Raw genomic sequence first — 13,666 nt, forward strand, 5'->3', positions numbered from 1 at the left:
ACAAAATTTTCAATGACTTACGAACAAAAAAACTTAGGCATCAACTAAAAAAACCCTAAAACAAGTTTAACAACTTTTTTTTTCCAAATTTCAAAATATCACTGGATGTTTTACTTTCACGGTGCACTGCAAAGCGTCTCAGATTATCTTCCTCGTAGGATCGATTAACATTGACAATGTGTTCGAGTGATTAGACTTGTGGTAAAGCTTTTATAATATTGAAGATGAGTTCAATAAACCTAGTTTATATAACATGATTTATGGGGTTTGGCGTAAATGACTGTGAGATTTGAACTCCACTTAAAAAAATAGAGAAAAGCCTACGATAGCTAAGAAATCTTAGTGTAGGATAAGACAAATTGTATTACTGCACACATTTTTAAATGCCCATTCTAACTTGTTCGTCACGAATCCTGCTAATGACGTTTTTCTCGTTTCCTAAGTTTTCTACGTTTCTTATAACTGCCTTTGCGGCGATTCCTGTCGATCACGATTGGTTTGTCCGCCTCGTAGGCGGTTGTGTTTTGGACTAGATCATTTAAAAACGGTCCTTCACCGACCGTTTCTTTCGAGTAAATGTGATTCTTTGGTGATACATTGGGTGAAATAGGTTGCTGTTGTTCACGTGTTTGTGGATGCTGGTGAGAGTGTCGGTGATGTTCGAAACTATTGGATTGTACAATTTTGTCCAAATGTTTGCCACTGTGCGTGGCTGGCCTGTTAGAAGAAAGAGTAGTACTAGATTTTTCCTTGCCGTTGAACACTGTGGATGGGGTGGTGGGCGGCGTGAGCACACTACCCATCGCATTTGGTGACGCACTAAGCGATCGTTCGTTTGCGGCAACGCATGCATTTGGCGTGGAAGCAATGAGTATTGGCTGTGGTTGTGGCGCTGTTGCATTCATCGTTGCGATAGCCGGGGTTGTCACGGTCGAGGCATCGTTAGAGGTTGGCAAGCTACTACTACCCAAATGTTTGGCGCTGCCTTCGTCAACCCTCGGCGCCGAAGTCGAGTGAGAGTCGATTATTTTTCTGTTATTTCTACTACAACATTGTTTGAGTTTATGATTGTTACAAAGATCTGGAAAAAGAACAATCGTAGAATCGCTGTAAAGGTGCGTATATAAAGAAAAACATTGGCAGGGTGTGCTTGGCGTGAGCTTTGGTTTTAGCGAGGTATGACTAGAGTAGTACTCGATCAATTTGGTTTAGCTGGAAGCGTACGCTACGCAAGTGCGAAGGATGCGAGGCTGCTGGTTCATTAAATTCTTTGGTAGTGTTACGCTTGATTGGGTGTATTATTATAAGGTGAGTTTGATGTACAAGCGGTGAACAGGCGAGCGTCTTGCTTTTACGAGACTTCTGAATGAGTAGTACGGTTAATTTAGCTCACTAATCACTTCTGTCATTGGATTGCAGTACAACGACCGTATCTTAACTATCGTAAGTTAAAAGGTATGCACGAAGAACTAGATTAATAATAATTATGTGATGCACAGTCAATGGGTTTTGGTAAAATCCCTAAAAAACCTTGCGATCATAGGGAGCGGGCCATTTGGCATAACGCCATTTGGTATAATGGGTCATTTGACGTAACGGTAATTTGTCATAATAGCCATTTGGCATAATTAGACTTATAGCCCTTCTTTTAAAAGATGGTTGTTCTTGATGAAAAAAGTTATGCAAAATTTCTATTACGCCAAATGACCGTTATTCCAAATGTCCTTTATGCCAAATGGCGTTATGCTAAACGACTTTATGCCAAACGACTTTATGCCAAATGACCCATACCTGTGGTCATGCGCGCCATCTTATGACGTAGTTGGGGGGCAAAGCTCTCAATTGTCGGTTTTGGAAGCTCTAGGACAATCTGGAAATCCCTTGCTATCTTAAAATAAATCTGTTCAGGCATTATTCGTAGACTTTATCGAGGATTTTTTTATGATAGCTACACATATTCCTCCAAGAATTCCTCTTTATATTCTAGATAAGTAATTATTATTATTAATGTTACTCTCAAGATTTTCAGACATTGGTGCATCTCCTTAGGTAAACCGGAAGATTCTAGATATGTTTCTTGAGATTATCCAAACAATTTTTTCAATTATCACTTCAAGGTTATTCCTAAAATCTATCCTGGAATTATAATGAATTCCTCTAACGAGTTCTTAACAATACCTCAAAGTATTGCTCGAGGGTCCCTCTAAGAATTCTTCCAGAATGCCATCCATGAATTCCTCTGAATTTTTTTATGAAATTCCTTCAAAAATTTTACATTTAAAGACTCTTTCAAAATGCATCCGTGGATTCCTGACGTAACGTGAAACTCAAGGAATTTATTAATCATTTTTCGTAAGGATTATAGCAAAAACCAATCTGGCAATCTCTATATCGCTGCAAGAATTTGTCTTGGATGACAAATGAAAATTCGTCATGCATTTCCCCTCTAACTCGTTCAGGATATATACCCAGAATTCATTTTCAACAATTAGTTTTTCTTGAAATCACTTAGATTTTTTTATCCATTGTATATCTATTCTTTTCATGAAGCATCTTCAGCTATTCCTCAATATATTCCTTTATAAATTGTCCAGATAACTGAAATTCTTTACATATAAAAGAAAATGTATATTCTATACTCAGCATAATTCGTTATACACCTGTTTTTATAAAGTATAAAACTGAGAAGCAGGCTGTATTCCAATAAAGACGTAACGTCAGGAAAAAGAAGAAGAAAATTAAGCGTAATCTTTTTTCAGCGGTAGCCTCGAAAATCATCAAACAAGGCGAAAAACTCATTCTACTACTTAAAATCAAGATGGCGTTAAAATCCAAGATGGCCGCCAGATTATTTCACTCAAACTAAAACTCCTAAAACTTGACTCGAAGAAAAAACCAACGATTGAAAACTTGTTTCTTTGTTGCACAAAAAATGATGTTCACATTGATTGCATTCCCCATATACGTCAAAATCGTAGAAAATGATTTAAAAAATCGTTAATTTCTTAGGATAAATACCTCTCTTCTCTTACTCAGTTTTTTCTCAGCTTTCTGATGGTGATTTCAGAATTCAAAACGAGCGGTGCGCTACTGGTGGAATATGGTTTTTCTGATGAAATTCAAGATGGCGCCCAAATTCAAAATGGCCTCTATTTTTTTAGCTTCAAATGAAAGCTACGTATTTTCTCTATACGATTTCATTACGATTCCAGTGAGACAGAGCTTGTCTCTCTGCTTCCTTCGTTTCTTCGAAAGTTTACTTGGTTGAAAGCCAATAGAAGCGTTCATTCTTGGCGATCATGCATAAGAATTAGCCTTGGAAGCATTTCATAAGATCGGCCGACTCTTAGGCGAACTATACTGACAGTAATCACAAAATCGTATACAATAGAGCTTGAGCGTATAAAACTGAAGGCGATATACGTTCATATGTCATAAGGATGCATGAAAAATGTACGTATATCGCCTGTATACGTATACGTCTCTTGTATGCTATCATATACGTATACGTATACGTACTCTTGTATGCTATCATATACGACCGTGTGTTTACTAGGCACCATAAAACAAAATGTTGGCAACTCATTGACAGAGTTTTCCTTGAGTAAGTCTGAATGTAATTATTTAAGAATCTTCTGGATGAATTTTAAAGATATTTTTGGAGAAATTTATTTTAAAATCTCCAGATGAATATCTGGGAGAGTTCTTAAATTTATACTTAATTACAAGACAAGCTCCTGAGGAAATTATTGTTATCGTTTTTGAGGAAACTAGAGGGAATCTGTGTAAAATTTCTTTGATGTGCCATAAGTAGAACTCTTTTAAAAATACTTTTCGACTAGTTTGTTGAGAAATAATATTTTATTTATTTATTATTTATTATAGAGGTTTTAACTGGTGTCATTCGCCTCTGGAGAAATAATATGAAGTAATGTTTAATATATTTGAAGCAACATTTGGCGGACTACCCAAAGAACCATTAGCCCGCTAATTCGCCTTTTTGGCCTTATAGGGCTATTATACGGCTAGTATAGGGCATGTCAGCTGTATAATAGCATTGGTTACTTGGGTATTGTGAGTAATGTCGAGCCTAAAAAAATCCTAAATATCTAAAAATCCTGGTAGCTTTTCTATAGAGATCCCGAGATACCCTGGGAATTTCTGTCTGATTTCGTAGAGAAATATTTCAATAAAGCCTTTGAGGGTTGCTGGTTTAATAGAACTATTGTTGAAGGAATTTTATTAAATTCTTATATAACATAACAGTCGTGTACAACAAGGAATCTTGGGTAAACCTGGATCTCTAACTGCCCAGGGTGAAATGGGACCGCTTCAAATTGAAACTTCAAACTTCTATCATTCTTGACTTGATCTGGAATCAATGAGATTTGGAAGTAAGTTCAAAAATTTTTTTAATTAACCTGAAGTGGTTCTAATTTAAGAACCATTTCAACTTAAGTTAGTAAAGTAGACAAGTTTGGCCGTAAAAATGCTTATAATTTCCGAGTTTTGCCAGACTTTCAAATTATCAAATGTTCAACTGCTATTCTGTGAAAGTCAAAACAATCCTATTAACATTTCGATTATACTCGTGATTCCATAGTTCTTGAAAAAAGTCGGCTCTTATATACTACGTATGCAATCCAATAACCAGTATGATTAATGTGTAGTGGCAAAATGTCATCGAAAAACAAGTACAAATATGTCCGAATGAAATCCAAAAACAGAACAATCATCAAAATAATGGCTAATTTAAATGTATTACTCACGCAGAATCCGGGTTGGCATTTCAAAAATTTAAGGGGAAAAAACGGATGGAAAAGAAAATAAACTGGTAAATAAAAAACCGGAAACTAATCAAAAGTCAAAAAACCAATCTAACAAAGAGGAAATCAAAATTTTTGTAAGCGTAATAGGATTCTGTAGGCAGAAACGATACTAAACTTATAACAGGAAACCAAATTAATTAAATGTACGATAACTTTAAGCAAATGAACTAAAAACAAAAATAAAACATAAAAGAACAAAATAAACAACACAAACATAAACGAAAAAACAAAATAACACTCAAACAAAATAAGAGATATAAAAAGAGCAACATTACGTATACGATTTGATTAGATAGATCAAGATGCCCCAGACACACGATGTTACACCAACCCAAACAGAAAAATTTCGTCTCATCGCTCGACTGCGTTCCTGCTGTTGCCGTTGTTGTAGCTGCAGAAGTTCTTCCTGCTCCTCAAGCGGCGGCGGTTGTTGTTGTTGTTGCTTTTGCTGTGAAATTTGGTTCCCACGGGCCTGATTGTAGGTGCTAGTAGTGCTGCTCATGTTAGTGATAGCAACAGTGGTACTGGTAGTAGAAGGTATAGCGGTGCAATTAATGATAGTACTAGTGGTATTATGAGTATTGGCCAATTGGGCGCTGCTGCCACTGTTAACGATCGCGGCAGCTGCGACGATGGTGGTGCTTGTGCTTTCACTACTATCGCTAATAACCTTTGGCGTTGGACTGGTGACAAACGACGGCTGCTGACCATTGGATTCGTCGTTGATTGGGTCTGCAGAATTTGCTGGTTCTGCAGAAGCATTCGCTATCGGAACCGCGGGTAAAGATTCAGCTTCCAGCTTGGAAAGATCTATTCGAATCCTGTTGGCGTTTTCGTCGATTTGAGATTCTTTGGAGCAGCTGCTAGCTGTATTACTATCGCTGTTATTATTCAAATGATCTTGTTCAAATTCGATTTTTTCGTTTGAATTATTTTCTGTTAATTCAATAGTCGATGGGATTGGTGAAAATTCAATCACCTGATTCGAATCTTGCTCTTGTTGGTGATCTGTCGTAGTTAGATGACACACTGCATCTGTTTTGTTGGTAACCTCTTGTTCGCACATTTCCTTCATATACTTACTAAGAACTTGGCGTTCAAAATCGGTCAATTCCGAGTCGTTATCTTCCGAGACGGATTGTTCGTCAACAGTGTGGTCAACAAATTCTTTCAGAAGGTTCTGAACCAGCATATCGTCTACATCATCATCAACCGGTATTTCATGAGCAACCGCTGAGAGGGATTCTTCCATATCTAGAATAATTAATGGCCTCTCGTCGTCGTCTCCCTTCGCTCGTAGAAACGAGACCGCTGTACCTTCCTGCTCACCAGACAGTGACGAGGAACCTTCTACGACGCGAACCGCACTCGTTGCCGAAAAGTCGTTGGCTGCCGAGCAGGAACTCTTCAGAGCTGCGTTTTTGTACGGTGGCGACATAACAAACACCATATAACAATCAGATACATGTACAAGAGAGATTAGGAGGCAATAAATGAATGATAAGCTTAATGTGTTTGCGGGTTTATAATCAATAACACGTACAGGTTTTCCTCTTCGGCGATTCCGGTCGCTTAGGGCAACCAACGAACGGATGAAAATGGAACTCGGAAGAGCACTCTCTACTGCAACGATTACAACTTTATTGGTACTCTTGGCCGAGAGGGAACCATTTTCATCCGTTACGAGATTAGGTACTGCTATGGAATAAATATGATTCGCTAAAACATAGATATCCGAACTTGTGGGAAATGCTGCGAACCATGTTATTCACTGAGTTCACTGAGAGTGTGTATTGTTTTTTTTTTATTATTTGGCACGATAAGGTTGTGATTTGAGCTATGGATGCGTTCACATTTGAATTCTATACTACACATTGAGATACACTTGATGTTCTACATAATCATTAGATTTAATGGGAATATTGAGTACGCTGTTGATTCCGCGCCACTTTCAGAAAAATGTGCAAACTTAATATTAAAATTTGATAAATTGCACATTCACGTTTGATCACTTCGGTTGTTAAAACACTTGTTTTTTTATTTGTGAGGAACAAGTTTACCAAAATAGCGCAGTGATCCAACATCAATCATCATGTCAAGATTTGAAAAAGTGTGTTCTGCACTTCGAATAACAACAGTTTTGAAAGAGTGAACCGAAAATTAGTTAATGATCAGTTTAAAATCAGACTAATCGAAAAAACGATTGAGGGTTTTCAAAGTACAATAGTTCAAAATAGGTTAAAAAGTATCTAACCAAGTGAATAACGTAGAAGTCAAAGTTCTTGAGATCTAATAAACGATAAATTATGAAGGACTGCAACAGAATGAAAGCGACTGTGAATGTCTTAAGAGACTCATAAGCAGAAAGGACATTCTTCCCAATAAAATCTTTTGATTGATCATTTATTCATTCATCCAGTCTTGAAAACCCATCATCAATCATCAGAATTGTAAAATCAATTACTTTCCATATTCATTTGGTGTCTTGAAAAATCGATATGTTTTTTTTCTTTCGTTTTGTTTACACCTCCACTCCAAAGTTCACTGGTACCGATAATGTTTGATCGGATGGAATTATTGAATAAGAGGATGATCTAAGTCAAAGTCAACAAACTTGTTGCTTAGAAATGATAGCAAATAGTATTTGAACGTCTTTATTCGTAAGGAGATTCTCAGTTAAATGGAATTTTGGCATACAAGCTGTGAACTAGACTATCGAAATGCATACATTTTGCCTTATGCAAGGCGGAACGGTTATTGCAATACGAACGCTTTTTGTATCGTTTTAGCATCAACTCACATTAGGGCGTCGATAGGCGCGTGGTGTACGCACGGGCCTAACGGTCGCAAGATCCTTGGTTCGATTCCAGGTTGCCGCGAGAACATTTTTTTTTTGTTTTCAAAGTTTGGTTTCATAAGGCAAAGCTATGAATTTCAACCCGATTTATTGTGTCGAATTTTCATAAGTGGTTCCTATGTATTTCGATAGTCTATTTGCCTGAGTGTAGTGTTTTCAATTTTTCGAAGGGTTTCGAATTGTTACAACATTTACAGAATTTTGTAGCTTTTTGTACTGAGCTTTACAAATATCAGGATATTTGGAGCAGTATTATAGCAAGCTGATATTTGATAGTAATGAAACTTCCCCTTGATTCCCATTCATTTACAGTTGTGTGTTATTGTACGTTCACTCAAAACAAGGCTTAACACCTCTCGCGTTTAGTATCATAATATCATATCGATTTCTCTTCATCGATTTTCTCTTTAGTTAATTATTTTGCCGGGCGACTGTTTTCGACTGCTATTTTCGACTTAGTAGAAAGTACTCATCATTCTTTATCGTACTGCACCGTAAAATGTTTCGAAAACCTATTGAATTTCACATAATAAAGCGGAGAGAAAATCGACGAAGAGAAATCGATCACTGCAGATACGCCTGTATGATACTCAACGCGAGACCTGTACTCCCAACCCCACTCAGAGAGTCGGAAGTGCAATTCAAACAGTTTTCAGCAATGGAACCGGACACTATTCAAGATTGATGTTCATATTTGGGTTTTTGAAATAGGTGCGTCTACCCAAAGTTATTAAGCAAAAGGCACTTTCTAGTGTTTTTTTTTCACAAATTCAACAATAAAGCAAAATTCAAAGCGATGACATATAGTTTTTTCGACATGAAATTGATTGTGAAAGTCAAGTGAACAAGTTTTAGTAAAAAAAAATCGATAACACTCAAAATTTATTTTACCCTGAAACCTAAAAAAACGTCTTTTGTTTTAGCTTTTTTGTCTGTAAATTGAGGGCCATGACATGTAGTTTTTTCAACACGAAGTTACTTGCAGAGGTCAAGTGAATATTGGAGAGTAGAAAGATATTTTTTGACTACACTCAAAATTGTTTTTACCTACAAAACAACATAAACAACTTATTTCCCGAGTTTGTTCGTCTGTAAATATTAACTCAAGGCTATGACATGTAGTTTTTTCGGCATGAATTTACTTGTAGAATTTTAATGAACATTTTTCAGCAGAAATTTATTTTTTTTTAATACACTCAACATTTATTTTAACTAAAATATTACGAAAAACCCTATTGTTTGGACCCGTTTGTCTGTAACTCAAAACTCAAAGCGATGACATATAGATTTTCGGACAAGAAATTGATTGTGAGAGTCAAGGGAACATAGTTTAGTAAATAAATAATTTCCGATAACACTCAAAATTTATTTTATCTAGTAACGAAAAATGTATTTCTTGAGCTTTCTTGTCTGTAAATTATAATGAAGGGATATGACATGTAGTTTTTTCGACACGAATTCATTTGCATAGGTCAAGTGAAAACTGTAGAGGAGAAAAATAAATTTTTGACTGCACTCAACATTATTTTTGCCAACAAAACAACATAAACAACTTATTTCCCGAGTTTGTTCGTTCGTAAATAAAAACTCATGGCTATGACATGTAGTTTTTTCGGCATGAATTAACTTGTAGAAGTCAAGTAAACATTTTTGAGCAGAAATTGAAATTTATGACAACACTCAAAATTTTTTTACCTAAAATATAAGGTAAACCCCAATTTTATTGACCCTTTTGCCTGTAACTCAAAATTAAATTTGATGACATTTAGGGTTTTCGAGGTTCAATTGATTGTAAAAGTCAAGTGAACATGTTTGATTAAAAAATAAGTATCCAATTACACTCAAAATTTATTTTACCCAACAACCCAAAAACGGATTTTCCTAAACTTCTTCTTTTTCGTCTGTAGATTAAAAAATTAGGCGATAACTTGTAGTTTTTACGTAATGAATTTGCTTGTAGAAGTCAATGGAATAAATTTGAGTAGAAAAATAAAGTTTTGATTGCACTTCAAAATTTTTGTAGGTAAAACAATTTTGAATGTAGTCAAAAATTCATTTTTCTATTCTCCAATATTTACTTCACCACTGCAAGTAAATTCATGTTGGAAAAGCTATATGTCAAAGCGTTCAATTTTGATTTACAGACAAAAACGCTCAAGAAATACGTTTTTTGTGTGGTTTTCTGGGTAAAATCAATTTTGAGTGTTATCGGAAATTCCTTTTTTTACTCAAAAATATTCACTTGACTTTCACAATCAATCTCATGTCGAAAAAATTATATGTTATCGCTTTGAATTTTGAGTTACAGGCAAACGCGTCAAAAAAGGGTTTTTTAAGTAAAAGAACTTTTGTGTGTAATAAAAATTTTCAATTTCTGCTCAAACATGTTCACTTTACTTAATCAAGCCAATTAATGTCGAAAAAACTACATGTCATCGCTTTAAATGTTGTTTTATTGTTGAATTTGTGGAAAAAAATGCGCTTTCCAAAACAATAGGAAGTGTCTTTTTCTTAATAACTTTGAGTAGATGCATCTATTTCAAAAATGAAATGAAAAATGAATATCAATTCTAAATAGTGTCCGGTTCCATTGCTGGAAAAAATTGTAAATCGCTTCGAAAACTGTTCAAAGTTGCACTTCCAACTTTTTTTGACCCTTGGCGTAATTTTTCACCCCCTTGGTAGAAGAAGAGTTAATACAAACATCGTATTGTATTCTCATATACCGTAAAAAGCCCTAATTCAGCGCACCTACGACCCTAGTTCTCCGCTCTTTGGAACATTTCTAATGCAAATGATCTTTTCAATTCTAATAATTACAATCATATTCAGATTTTAGATAAGAGTACGGAAAAAAATTCAACAAGTTTTTTGGCTTAATACAGTTACCAGCGAAAAAAGAAGATAATTTTGCCATTTTTCATACAAAATGGCCAAGTTTGGAAACTCGGATCTTGACTCCTAGATCTCCGATTGATCTAATTCTACCGCCACTAGAAAATAACTTAAAATTTGTGCAGTAAAAAACTCACACCGTTTTGATCACACACTTTGAAGTTATCGCGAGTGTACCATGTTAAAAAACATGTCAAAATTTCGGTTTTGATATATTTTGAAAAGTATGAATTTTATTGAGAAATTTTGTCTACATACTTGTTTCACTTGTTAAATCAATTATTTTTGTTAAAGGGTACAGTGCTCTAAATGCTTTCGTTTAAACAATAGTTCAAAGTGGAAAAAAAGCACTTTTCACAAAATGGGGCATTTGCGATAAATTTAAAGTGGGCGATCAAAATGCTTTAAATTTTTTGCTGCTCAAATTTTCAAGATATTTCCTAGTTGAGGTAGGCATCAACATGATTGAGATTTCTTACGCGCTATACAATTTATTTGTAATTTAATTTCCATACAAAAAATCTTGCCAGGGGGGGTTGAAAAACCTTGAAAATTGTCTTACGTAATTAATGGACCGCCCCTTACCACGTGATCATTCATTCTGCAGTGATTATGATCTAGAGTGCGATGTCGCATCACTGCTGTTGGTTGCCAGATCAAAGTGATATTGATAGTTCGCAACTGATATTGATAGTTTTAGTCAGTGGCGAATCGTAACCTCACTTTCTACCTGTTGTACGACTCTAAAAATGACTATTTCGACAAATTTAGATTATAAACCAAAAAGTTTATGATTAATCTCTACTCAAATTGTGCAACTCTGGTCAAAATTCATATTTATATTTTCAAATTTATGTTTGTACCAAAGCGATATTATTTATTATAAATAGGCCCCAAGACCTATAAAATAAATAGTTTTTGAATTACGAATTTAGCAGCTTAGGTGTCCAATCTTCCCCTACATTCGGAATGGCTACACGGATAAAAATCTGATCCCCACACCATGATTTACAAATCATGAAATTCATAAATTAGTTAGGTCATAATATCAAGATCACAAATCATCACAATCATCACTTTACTGAAAAACCTCAAACGTGGTTTTCTAAAATCTTGGTTGTCGGTTATATTTTTACTTCAATTGATCTCCGTATCAAACCGAACACTCCGATTTATGCTCTAAATCGTCCGTGCGTGATGAAAATTCATTGAAATTTGTGTTCACTCGGTAAAAGGCAGGGTGTTCATTTTACCACCTCTGTTCATTTTGCCACCACCTCCCCTACGATGTTTTATTTTACCGAACTGTTCAGCTGTTGAGATTACATTGAAATTCACGGAATACGGTAAAATAATTTAAGTGTGTTTGGTGGAAACTTCACTAAACTTTAACAGAATTCTTCAAGAAAATTCTTCAAGAAATTATCTGTGCAGAAATGTTTACCAAGGGTTTCTTCTGGGTTTAGGCCAACATTATCTAGAGATTTTTTCAGACATTTCTTGATGAAATGTTCAAATTATTGAACTAGGTTGTCCAATTCTTGTGTAACAACAAATTTCTTCGCCTCGTTTGCAAGTTTTAATCATTTGCAATCCAGATTAATCATTAATGTTAATTGATTGCTATTCTTAAAACAAAGAAGGTCAAGGTTTGGGAAATTTATATATTCTTATGATCCGTGAGATTGATAACTATGGTGGTGTTACCGATACCTTCGCTTATTAAAGAAAAATTTACGGAAAACAATGGAATTGTGTTTATCTAATTATATAATTGAATTATCTCAATCAGCTTACGCAACTATTTCATCATCGCATTAGTTGGCACTCTCTCAAGCTAATCACAGCCCGCTTATCATCCGCCAAAGGTTGAAGTGAGCCAATCAAATCGATGCATTTTTGTTTTGCTCTTCCGACAAACAATAACGAAAAGCGTGAGAAACGACACAAAAACGAACGCCGTAAATAACAATTTCACTTATTTTTTGCGCGCTTTTCCTGTATATGTCTCTGAACGATCCGTCGCGATCGGGAATTGTTTTTTGCGCCACGCGAATGTGCGCGGGGTGGTGCGCTTTCGGGCAGCATAATTTCATTATAGTGATTTAATTATCAACACTTTTTACCGGCGGGTGGTTCACTAGAGCGAGCGGAACCAGCATGGGACGAGGAGCATCCCACTCAATAGGAGATTAGACCTGATTTGTGCGCCCCACGCGGCACACTATCATTATTAATTTATTAATTTTCGGTTCTCCCTCTTTCATCTTTTATCATTTGTTTTTTTCTTCTTTTTTCTCTGTATAGTGCATGCCGTGCACGTACGGTAGTCTGGTGGCGATCCACTCACATGAGTCTCTATTTTCTCCCGGTACTCGGTTAGTGTACGTGTTTGTATGTTTGTTGTGATTTTTTTGCACTAGTTTTCGGTTTTTGGTTACTTTTCTGTTTGTTTTCTTATTCGATTTTCTGTTTTTAACACTTTTTAGAGCTAACTAAGACTGACTGAGCGAAGCGATTAGATTTTGACTCTTTTGTGCGATAGTTTGTAGGCTCTGTCTGTTTGTTTTTTTTTTTTTAATTTTATTTTCAAGCGTATGAGAAACCCATTACCAAGTCTTTATGAAGTGAGAGTTTTGAATGTTGAATTAGAAATTTATCTTCTCAGTGTAAAATAATTTACTTTTTTTATTGTTTTTACAAGGAAGTGCATTAGCAATTCGAACAAGGATTCGATTGGCTCGAAATTTTTTTAGCCTACATTATTTAGGCAATTTTTTCCATATTCATGTCAACACGATTATGTATCATTTATGGCTACTTAAGAAGGTCCTGTTTCTCAACTACTTTGCGAAACATGTAGACCGTAATTTGTTACCGTATAAAGGTATTGAAAACATAAGAGAGCGTGAGAAAAGGTTGAAGTGTATTCTACCTGTATCTGAGAAAACAACGGATGAAAAAGAGTGTGAAAATTTAAACATTTTATATGTTCAAATTGATTTCTGCTTTTAGTGTGTTGAGTGTCTGCAGAGTGTAGATGCCCTTCTAGGTGAGCTCCATAGATACTGTAGATTATAGTTTG

The 13,666-nt window shown here is 35.4% G+C and overlaps 1 protein-coding gene and 1 long non-coding RNA gene across 7 annotated transcripts in view; both read right to left on the minus strand.

Moving 5' to 3' along the window:
- LOC5578523 (serine/threonine-protein kinase Genghis Khan) overlaps window positions 1–13,666 on the minus strand; it is a 186,804-nt gene that overhangs the window by 28,757 nt on the left and 144,381 nt on the right. The gene's annotated exons all lie outside the window — the stretch shown is intronic.
- Window positions 3,206–5,070, minus strand: LOC110679864. The gene is made up of 2 exons (XR_002502764.1): window positions 3,516–5,070; window positions 3,206–3,484 (listed from the first exon to the last, which is right to left on the minus strand). It is a non-coding gene; the product is annotated as an uncharacterized LOC110679864 (long non-coding RNA).

Source organism: Aedes aegypti, chromosome 3, assembly GCF_002204515.2.
Source record: "Aedes aegypti strain LVP_AGWG chromosome 3, AaegL5.0 Primary Assembly, whole genome shotgun sequence".
NCBI classification, from domain to species: Eukaryota; Metazoa; Arthropoda; class Insecta; order Diptera; family Culicidae; genus Aedes; species Aedes aegypti.